The sequence below is a fragment of the Erythrolamprus reginae genome, chromosome 2 (genome assembly GCF_031021105.1).
Source record: "Erythrolamprus reginae isolate rEryReg1 chromosome 2, rEryReg1.hap1, whole genome shotgun sequence".
NCBI classification, from domain to species: Eukaryota; Metazoa; Chordata; class Lepidosauria; order Squamata; family Dipsadidae; genus Erythrolamprus; species Erythrolamprus reginae.
In genome coordinates this window covers 240,822,695-240,833,628 of record NC_091951.1, presented here as the reverse complement: position 1 = coordinate 240,833,628, position 10,934 = coordinate 240,822,695, and positions in this window count along the sequence as shown.

Here is a 10,934-nt window from a genome sequence, read left to right as displayed (position 1 = left end):
CTGCCTTGGAAATGGCCCTGGGTTGGGCCGAGAGGCAAATAAGGAGCTGTGATGTTCCTTCGATACACCAGGGTGATTCGACACAAAAATATGTAACCCTTCCCTGGTGAAGAGCTGAAGGGATTGGATACTGTAGCCTAGAGGATAATTCTCTGCCTTACAAGGCAAAAGTTGCAGGTTCGAGTCCCACTGGGTATGGCTAGCTGATGAGGCTAAAATAAGGCCGAAATAGATCTATCCTAGTCTCCCTTAATTTTCAAATTCAGCAAAAAAAAAAACATGTGAAATATATGTCCCATTTTTTTTTTGCTGAATTTGAAAATATATGTGTGTGTGTGTGTGTGTGTGTGTGTGTTTTCATAGATTTTCACAGGTACAGGTATGACGGTCTTGGTATATTCAGGTTTCTTCCCGTGTAGGATTTGGAAATTTCTGGCGACGTTTCGATGAGGTCCCACTCATCATCTTCAGGCTGGTGTTTCTGTCCTTGTTCGCCTTAGAACAAGGACAGAAACACCAGCCTGAAGATGATGAGTGGGACCTCATTGAAACGTCGCCAGAAATTTCCAAATCCTACACGGGAAGAAACCCGAATATACCAAGACTGTCATATATATATATAAGTTTGCCTATGGACCTATTAAGAAAAGTAACAACTATATATACAAGTGGAGAGAGAGAGAAAATCCTATTCATTATACTGATGTCTATTAAAATTTATTGCATAAAAATCAAAACCAGAAGCATACACAGTTAACTGATTCAGATCCAGATTCATTAACTCCTTTATAAATGTGGTGATGAATTTTCAATACCATTAGCATAATTCTTCTTCAATGTAGTTACAAGTAAACATAAGCAGGAGGTGTTAGTTTCATTTCAGTAGCAGCAGACAAGCACAGAGTGGATAAGAGAGCAAAGTGGGCTGAACCATGTCCAGCCTTCAGCTTAAGTTTCAGTTTCGATTCTCTGCACAGACTCAGATGTGTTTAACTCCCATTGGCTGGCTTAGTTACTATGCCTGTTCATTGGCTCATCTTGTTACCATTGGCTCTCTCAGTCATGAATATTCTAACAATATCCCTGCTTTATCTTCATCGTGGAATATCCACTTCACTGGTTTTTTAAAAAAAGGATTAGATTTATATCCCAAGTCAAGGCAGCATACCATATGCTCCCAACAGGGCCGCCGATAGACCGGTACTAGTGGGAGTGGCGTCATGGGCCCGGGGAAATTGAATAATGGGGGCCCCCCGGCGCTTCTCCTGCTGAGCCCAGTCCTCTCCCGGTGGCTTTCGGCTCCTCCCGCCGAGGAGCTGCAAGGCTGGCCTCGGAGCCCCGCGCGGTCAGCGTTCCCTTTCCTAAACCCCCACCAGCCCCCTCCTTCCCTTCCTGCCCTGCCCTCCTTCCTTGAGGCGTCCCATCATCCCCTGCCGGGCAATGGGGCAGCGGGACTGCTAGATGGGCAGCTCTTCCGGCGAGGGTGGGCAAGGCGCGCCTTCTCAGCTCTCGGCCTCCACCCGCGCAGAAAGCATCCTTCCTCGCACCCAGCGCCGGCCATGGGGGCTTCCGCCGCCGCCTTCCGCAAGGCCCCCCGAGGAGCCACGTGGGTCACCAGCCTTCTCCTGGTGAGTCACCGCGGCAAGGATGCGGGCGAGGGAGAAAGGGAAGAACCCGGTGCCTCGGGCGCTTCCCTCTTGCGGTAGAGGGGTAGGTGGTTTGTGGGGAGCCGGGAGCGGGGGAGGGAAAAAGCCGGCATAGTCAAAATCACAATTTCTTTCGTTTCTTTTTCTTTCTTTCTCTATTTCTCTCTTGCTCTTTCATTCTTTTTTCTTTATCTTGCTTTCTTTCTTTCTCTTTCTTTCTCTCCTTCCTTCCCTCTTTCCATTTCTTTCATTCCCCCTCTCTCTTTATTTCTCTTTTTTCCTCTTTCTTTCTTTATTTCATTTCTTTTTCTTTCTTTCTCTCTTTCTCTCTTGCTCTTTCATTCTTTTTTTCTTTCTCTTGCTTTCTTTCTTCCTCTTTCTTTCTCTCCTTCCTTCCCTCCTTCCATTTCTTTCATTCCCCCTCTCTCTTTTTATTTCTCTTTCATTCTCTTTCTTTCTTCCTTTCTTTCTTTCTCTTGCTTTCTCTTTTTCTTTCTCTCTTTTACCTTCCCTTCCTCTATTTCTTCTTTTCTTTCTCCTTCCTACCTTCTTCCCTCCCTCCCTTCCTTCAGTCCTTCCTCTCTTACTCTCCCCTTTCATAAGTTTCCTTCCTTCCTTCCTCTGTTCCTGTCCCTTCCCCCTTTCTTTCTTTCTTTCTTTCTTTCTTTCCTTCCCTCCATTTCTTGCTTTCCTTCTCCTTCCTCCCTTCTTTCCTCCCTCACTCCCTTCTTTCACTCCTTCCTCTCTTACTCTCCCCTTTCACACCTTTCCTTGCTTTTTTTGCACCTTTCCTCTGTTCCTGTCCCTTCCCTCTTTCCTTCCTTCCTTCCCACCCGTCCATTCATTCACCCATTCCTCTCTTGATCGCCCCTTTTACCATTCCTTCCTTCCTTCCTTCCTTCCTTCCTTCCTTCCTTCCTTCCTTCCTAGCTCGCCCTCGCCTTCCTTCCCTTCCTTCCAGATGGGAATGCCCCCTCAAGACACCCGCCTGACTGCTGGTACCCTGCTTTTTCTCTCCCCTCGTCCTTTCCAGCTCCTCGCCGGTGGCTGCCGGGTGTGGGATCCCCCTCCCCTCTCCCCTCGCTAGAAAGCACATGGTTTTGTCAAGAAGAAGGGAGAAGTGCCAAGGAGCCGTAAATAAGCCTCGCTCCGCCTGACCGATGCCAGGATCTTTCTTTCCCTTGTCACTCCCGCTTCTTTCTTTCTCCTGGACGAGTCCATACAATCGGCTTAACCCACTTCCTGAAATAGCCTATGGCAGTGCTTCCCAACCTTGACAACTTGAAGATATCTGGACTTCAACTCTCAGAATTCCCTGGCTGGGGAATTCTGGGAGTTAAAGTCCAGATATCTTCAAGTTGCCAAGGTTGGGAAACACTGGCCTATGGGACCGCCTCGCTTGGCGTGAAGTGGGAAATGATCCCCGGGGGATGGAGTGGCTTGGTGACTTAAAATAGTTTTTAAATGGCGGGGGTGGGGCCCCAAAATTCCTGACTGGCCCTGGCTCCCAACTCCCATTTTATTCGCAGCAACTCTCCAAAATGAATCAGGCTGAGAGAAAATGGTCCAAATTCACCAAACTGGCTTTCATGCCAAAGGGAAGAGTTAAATTTCAGCCTCCCAGGCTGCGTTGCTGACATTCAGTAATGGAAAAACTTAAAGCTACACACTGAACAATTTAAGACTACACACAAGCATGAAGCATATAAATACAATGCATAGAACAAACCAGTGCACATATTGTGGAAAGAGGGAAGTTCCCTGATGATGGAGTCCAGCCAGTAATGGGTTGCTGCCCCCACGGGAGGGGGGATACACAGTGGGGGTATGTTTATGCGCTAGTTATTGAATACTTAATAGTTTTTTTATTGTCCTTCCTTCTCTAGTACCTTAGTATGATCCTTAATTATTTTTAAAATAGGAAACAATTAAATAGTATGTTTTTACCCATGAACGCTTTAATAATTTTAATCGTTATCTAGAACTGAACTTTTATAGCAATTAAAGAAAATTGAGCTACTTGCCTAATCTGTTATCATACTGAACCTTGTGGATTCAGTAGAGAACCTTAAAATGATACTGTGCTCTTCAACAAATAATGCTGTCTATCATTTGTCCTTATTGCGGCTATTCAAATAATGTGACTTAGTCAACTGAAAAAGAGTCCAAGTACCCATTTGAAAACTTACCTTGGTCGGTAAGCCACTCCCACCCAGTAAGCCACCCTGTCAAGCCACTCCCACCTGGTCACATGGCCGGCAAGCCACTCCTACCCAGTCACATGACCATCAAGCCACACACACACAATAAGCCACACACACAGTGTGGTAGTAAATTTTTTGCAGTCCTTCAATGAATCCAGCACAAGCAGCTTGGAAGAACGAACCTTTGGTCCTGGTTGACTGACTCACATTGGAACCTGCAACATTATCCTGGGACACATAATTACCTTCATCTGCAATGGACCAACTGTGGTTCTTGGGGTTCTAAGTAACTCTCTTACTAATTTCAGAATATATCCATCAGCAAGTTACTGATTCAGATTTTTAGCAAGAAGGATCTGCTCCCACGCCTTGGATAAGGAAAAGACTGGAAAAAGTGACACCCCCTCCCACTTTCACTATCAGTTGTTTTCCATAGCTGTCACTCATTTTATTGCCTATCTCAGCCTAGTGAGTCTGGGTGGCTAACAACGCATAAACACACAAAAAGAGCAAAATCAAATAAACGCTGTGCAAAATGATGCAGTCAAGCCCCCAAATAATACTTGCTTTGATAATTAAAAACAATATATGCTGGGTTCAACTGATATTCTCGCCTTAGTTGCCAGGAAGAAAATGCCAGGGGCAGGGTTATCCAACTCTCAGGAGGATTACATGTACCATAATCCTTGACTATTCCCATTGATCAACTTCGCTATGTTTCAAAGAGAGACAAAATAAAAAGTAACAAAAAAGAAAGAAAAATTGGGAGAGGAGAAAAAGTAACGGGAGGGAGGGAAGGACTCCCAGCATTCTTCAGTTTAGATATAAATATAGAGTAAAATAATTTCTTATTCTAAGTTGGAATAGAAACACAGAAACCACAGCCATTTTAAAACCAAGGACCAAGGAACAGACCAAAGTATTTTGCTGCTTGGGTCTTGGCCCCAAGTTTTAGATCATGAACTGGGGGTTGCCTTTACAACGCTTCAGCCATCCTTCATATTATTTGAGGAAACAGACTACTATAGGGGATGCATATCAGGATATAAGATGTTGCTAAATAAATAATTCCTAGTGATGGGTGAACCGAACCCGCACAATTCTGGTCCGTACCGAATTTTGTGGTGTTCGGTATGCCGAACTCGAACCTGAAATTTTTTCAAACTTTGGGCAAAGTTCAGGGTCGTGTTTGGCGTTTGGAGCTTTGACGTCACCGGCAGGTTGCTAAGGATGCCAAGGTGATCACTTCCTGGATTCCATGGAATCCAAGAAGTGATCACCTTGGCGTCCTTAGCAACCTGGTGGTGACTTCAAAGCTCTGCCCCCGGAATCTCTTCATGGGAGGGATTCCCCGTTCGGGTTCGAGTTCGGTTTGGGTTCGGCCAAATTTTGTGTAAAGTTCATCTGAACTTGCCGAACCCGAACACTGTTGGGTTTGCCCATCACTAATAATTCCCTCAACACTGTCAAACTATTCACTAAGGCTGTCTTACTATTACTATTACTGATCATTCCTATTACCCATCTCCTCCCATTTATGACTGTATGACTGTAACCTGTTGCTTGCATCCTTACAATTTATATTAATATTGATTGTTTCCCAATTGTTTATTTGAACCATATGACAATCTTTAAGTGTTGTACCTCATGATTCTTGACAAATGTATCTTTTATTTTATGTACACTGAGAGCATATGCACCAAAGACAAATTCCTTGGGTGTCCAATCACACAACCAATAAAGAACGTTCCGTTCTTTAGAATAGAATAGAATAGAACAGAACAGAATATTCTGTTCTGTTCTGTTCTACTCTATTCTATTTTTGTCATTTTAATTAATTTTATGATGGTTTGTAACCTTAGCGTGTAAGAGTTATCTCAGTGATTGAGGTGACATACAGATGGATGGATAAATCAGTGAATGAATTTAATACCTGAAGATGGACCCTGCACAAGAATATATCAGAATTTCTACATAGGTGATTTAATGTCCACCAGAGGCTCTTGCCTCAAACTCAACTTCAACACCAGGGGAAATAATGTAATATATCCTAAAGAGGTCCTTCTTCATGTATCTGAAGTTATAGCTATTGCTAGGCAAAACTGCCCTTTCAGGAGTTGCATTGGGGCTGGTGAAGTCCATTGTTAAGATGGAATGTTAAGTGTCTCCCACATTCAGGATGGAATGTTGGATTTTCTCTGTTTCACATACCCCTTGTTAGGGCTGACCCTGGGTTGTACTGTGGGCAGGTAAGCAAGGTTTCTCGTCCTTGGATTAGATGGGATCAAAGGGAGTTTTGTCTGGGGTCAAGGAGGGTCAATTTGGGTCTGATAGGACTGAGTCTTAAAGGTAGGGAAGAAGAGGGTGCAAGCTCAATTTTATTTGCTCTGTGCATTTTCTCCACTGTCTCTAGAGATTGCAGCCAAGCAGCGTCTCTGCGGACTGTCGCATTCTCAGTATCTGACAAAAGATGATGGGAATTTCTCTTCTAAGCATTATTCCAGCACAGTTTTGTAAGAAGTAATTACAGTTCCAGGAACTGAATTGTTTCCCATCTGTATGAATACATCTCAAATTAATTAAGATGGAACCTTTCTCAGTTTCTTTTTCTTTTTCTTCTGCACTTCTTTGAATTGGCTGTATTATAAAACCATCGCCCAACTTCTCAGCCTTGAAACTGTCCCATGGAGTTAGTCTTTATAAAAAATCTGGCTGCCACATGGAGTTTGCCACGCAGCTAATGGGGGGCCTGTGCATGTGGATTGTTTTAAATGTAGATAGAACAGAACAGAACAACAGAGCTGGAAGGGGCCTTGGAGGTCTTGTAATCCAACCTGCTGCTCATGCAGGAGATGCTACACCAGTGATGGCTAACCTTTTCTGGACCAAAGCACACAAGCATGTGCACGAATGCATGCATGCGTGCTGAACCTCCAAAATGTAATGCATGTGCTTCTCCTGCATGCACCTGCCCACACATGTGTGCACAGCCCCTACATGTGCCTCATACTGTGCATGCATGTACACCCTACCTGCACATATGTTTGCACACCTGCAAAAGCATGTGCTTGAATGTGCAGCAGAGACCCAAAGACCAGCTGGCTAACAGGAAGCATGTGCGTATGCACGGCAGAGCAGAACTGGGTGACAGCTCTCATGCCCACAGAGGGGGCGCTATGTACCACCTCTGGCATGGGTGCCATAGATTTGCCATCATGGCTCTACAGCATTTCAGACAAGTGGCTGTAAAATAAATGTTATATCTTTGTGTTACTGATTCTGATCTTTAGCGACTTTTTCCAAGGTGTTATAAATACGATACAGTTTTATACTATGGTATATTACACCACCGTTTCCACAGTATTAATCTTTATATTTTAGTGGCGTAGTGATTATATAGTTTGTTAGTCATTTTAAATGTTAGTCATGTTTTGAGACCTTGTAGATCAGACTGTTCATACTGGGAAAGCTGTAAATTTTTATCACCTAGGCCTAGGGTTAATTCATGATGATCAAGGAGCAAAACAAATATAACTAGTACTAGCATTACGTAAGAATTTTTCCTTTGACTTTTAATAGCCTTTACTAAGTTAACTTATCAATTAATTAATTAGAAGGAGTAGCAACCTTTTACTATCTTTAAAAGACAGGATGCTTTAATGACTAGCAGGGAAATGCTGTGCTTGGGTCATCATTCGAAGCCCCATTCCCAAATCAATATCCAGGAGTCCCATTAATTGTTCATTTGTATCATTCCTACTAAGATTTCAATGAAGTCCAGACATTCTTGGGAATGGTACTTGGTCTCTACCATTTCTAAGTGATTTTGTGCCAGGGAAATGCATGTGGCTCAGTGAATCTTTGGCAGACAATGCAAAAGAGGAAAATACCGGATGCATATTTTAGTATAACTTAGTACTTTGACATGTTTTTTAAAGTACCAGGGGTGAAATCCAGAAGGTTCTGACAGGTTCTGGAGAACTGGGAGGGGAAATTTTGAGTAGCTTGGAGAACCGGCAAATACCACCTCTGATGGGCCCCAGGGCGAGGCGGGAATGGGGATTTTGTAGTATCCTTCCCCTGTCATGCAGACCAAGTGAAGAAGGGCTTTCTCTGTGGTGGCTCCAGCCCTTTGTAGCCAACTGCCTCCGGAAATCTGTACTATTCCTGCCCTACTGGCCTTCCAGAAAGTCATTTAGACCTGGCTTTTCTGGTGGGCCTGGAACCATGAACGACTGAGAACATGTATGTTTTTTTAAGGGCTATCATTACGTTTTTGTTTTTATTCTTGATATTGTAACTTTTATATATGTTTTTATTCTTGTTAGCTACCCAGAGTTCATTTGAGTTAGGCGGCATATAAATCTTGCTAAATAAATAAATAAGCCACCCCCACCAAGCCACACCATGCCCACCAAGCCACGCCCAGGAATCAATAGTAAGAAAAATTGGATTTCACCACTGAACAGTACTATGTAAATACATATTTCAATGGTACTCTGAAAATTCCTAGTATATTTGAGATAAGATGTTTGGGGAGAGTGCCAAGCAACAATGCAGGGGACAATATTGATACGGAAGTAGAAGGAAGCCAAGCAATTTTAGAGAACAGAACAATTTTCTGCAATAAGAGAAATCTGCTAAAATGCAGGTCAGGGACCTTTCTGAGAGCAGCAAACTCTTCTGTTACTTATACCATTATTTACCAGGCACTGCAGGAACAGTTAGAGACAGAGGGAATTTTAAGACCCATTTGCTCTCCTTTTATTTTTCTATACACTTGCAATAATAACATGCGTGACTACATCTACAAAAAATGCTGTTTGTAAGTTATTCTTTTACCTTGCAGTGGTTTAGCTCAGGTTGAACGAAAGAGGCAAAAATGGGGGCAGGGGAGTTAAAAAAATTGATCCTGAGTTAATTGATAGGGACACATTATTTGCCACAGTCTGCTGATGAGAGAGAAGCTCAGGAAGGCATGCCGTTTGAGCCAAGTGCTGCTTAACAACAGAAGCTACCAGATCAGTACTGGGTTCTTTACCGGTACGGGCCACGCTGCGCACCTGTAGTAAAAATGGCAATGCGTGCACAGCTCTGGGTGACCAGTGGGCAGGCAGGTGCATCCTGGCAAGATTTTGCTTCTGTGCATGTGCACGTGTGTGAGATTTCAGCAATTATTTTGCTTCCGCACATGCGCAGAAGTTTGCATTTTCTATGAAGACAGTTTTGATCCATTTGCTTTTTCTTTTCATGTTGTGCTTCTATCCTTGACCCATCATTAGTTTTTAACAACTTTAGCTTTGAGTATTTAAAAAAAAAAAAAGTTATTGCCCATAGAGTTTTGAACCAAAACACGTTGCATAATAATTTGAAGTAATCAATAAATTTATTTATTTATTTATTTATTTATTAATTAGATTTGTATGCCACCCCTATCCGAAGTCTTGGGGCAGCTCACAACAACAGAAACAATACAAATCCAAAAGTAAAATAATTTAAAACCCATTAATATAAAAACAATCATACATCTCATACAAACCATACATAAAGCGGAAACGGCCCAGGGGAATCAATTTCCCCATGCCTGATGACAGAGGTGGGTTTTAAGGAGTTTGTGAAAGGCAAGGAGGGTGGGGGCAATCCTAATCTCCAGCGGGTGTTGATTCCAGAGGGTCGGGGCCACCATGGAGAAGGCTCTTCCCCTGGGTCCCCCCCAGACGACATTGTTTTGTCAACGGGACCTGGAGAAGGCCAACCGGTCGCTGGGATTCATGCAGCAGAAGGCGGTCTCAGAGTTATTCTGGTCCGGTGCCATGAAGGGCTTTATAGGTCATAACCAACACTTTGAATTGTGACTGGAAACTGATTGGCAAACAATGCAGACTGGTGTAAAATGGGCATACCTGGGGAAGCCCATGATTGCTCTTGCAGCTGCATTCTGCACGATCTGAAGTTAATTAAAATTAATGTTAAGATCAAAACAAATATGCACAATGGGATGTGTTTTCAGACAAAGGCAAACAATAGTCAGACAAGCTTTAGTACATTTTGTTTCCTATCACTAATGATATTACCCCACAATGGGACTAACATCATTTTTGAAGGATTATTTTAACCTTGTTTAACATAGTCCTCTAATGGCCTGGCAAGGGGTAAAATGCTCCTGGAAATGCATGTGCAAAGCATTCTGTGCATGTGCAAAGGGCGAAAGAGACATCTGGGTGGATGGGAGGAGCCTCACGCTCCTTTCGTGACCAGCTCACCAACGACTGACAGGCACAAACAAACTGAGAGCATTTCACTCCTGGGCCTGGCCAATGGGCAGGGATAATGAATGCTGCAGGACAGGGGCATCCAACTTTGATAACTTTAAAACAGGGAAGTTCTGGGAGTTGAAATCCACAAGTTTGGAGACTCCTGCTATAGGCTCACATCAACTAAATGTTATTATTATTATTATTATTTTTTAATTCTCCTTCTGAGCACCAATTTGTTAGCAGGAGCTACTGTATCCTTGCAGAGGGACTTGTCCAAGGTCCTGAAATCTCTATGTGTGTTTCCTTAATTCATCGCTTCGATTATTTGAGCAGATAAATTTGGACTAGTTTTTGGCAGCTGTGAGTTGTATTTGGATGTGGAAAGGTCACAAATTGATAATGAAAAGTGGATAAGAAAAGGAATAAGATGTTTTGATTTTTTTAGTTGGAGGAATTGCAGGGAGCTGGGGGGAAATTATAAAGGGTCATGAGACCGCAAGGATGTCTGAGGCTATCATTTTTGAGATACATAATCCTTGTCTCTATCATCTTCTTGTCTGTCTATATCAGTTCCCAACCTTTGAGAGCTGATTCAGGCATACTGTGGGAACTTTCACAAAATATGTTTGGAGAGAATATCTTGCGAATGATTAATTTTTGAATTGGGGCAACATGTTAAAGCTGAAGAAGAATATACATTTTAAATGCTAAAATTTAATTTGTATTGAAATAATTAGATTTCTTTGAGAACCGTTTGAAAATTTGTTTTCAGAAAAAAATAGAATAGTACCAAGCAGTTTAAAAGAATATTGAGATATTTCATGGTA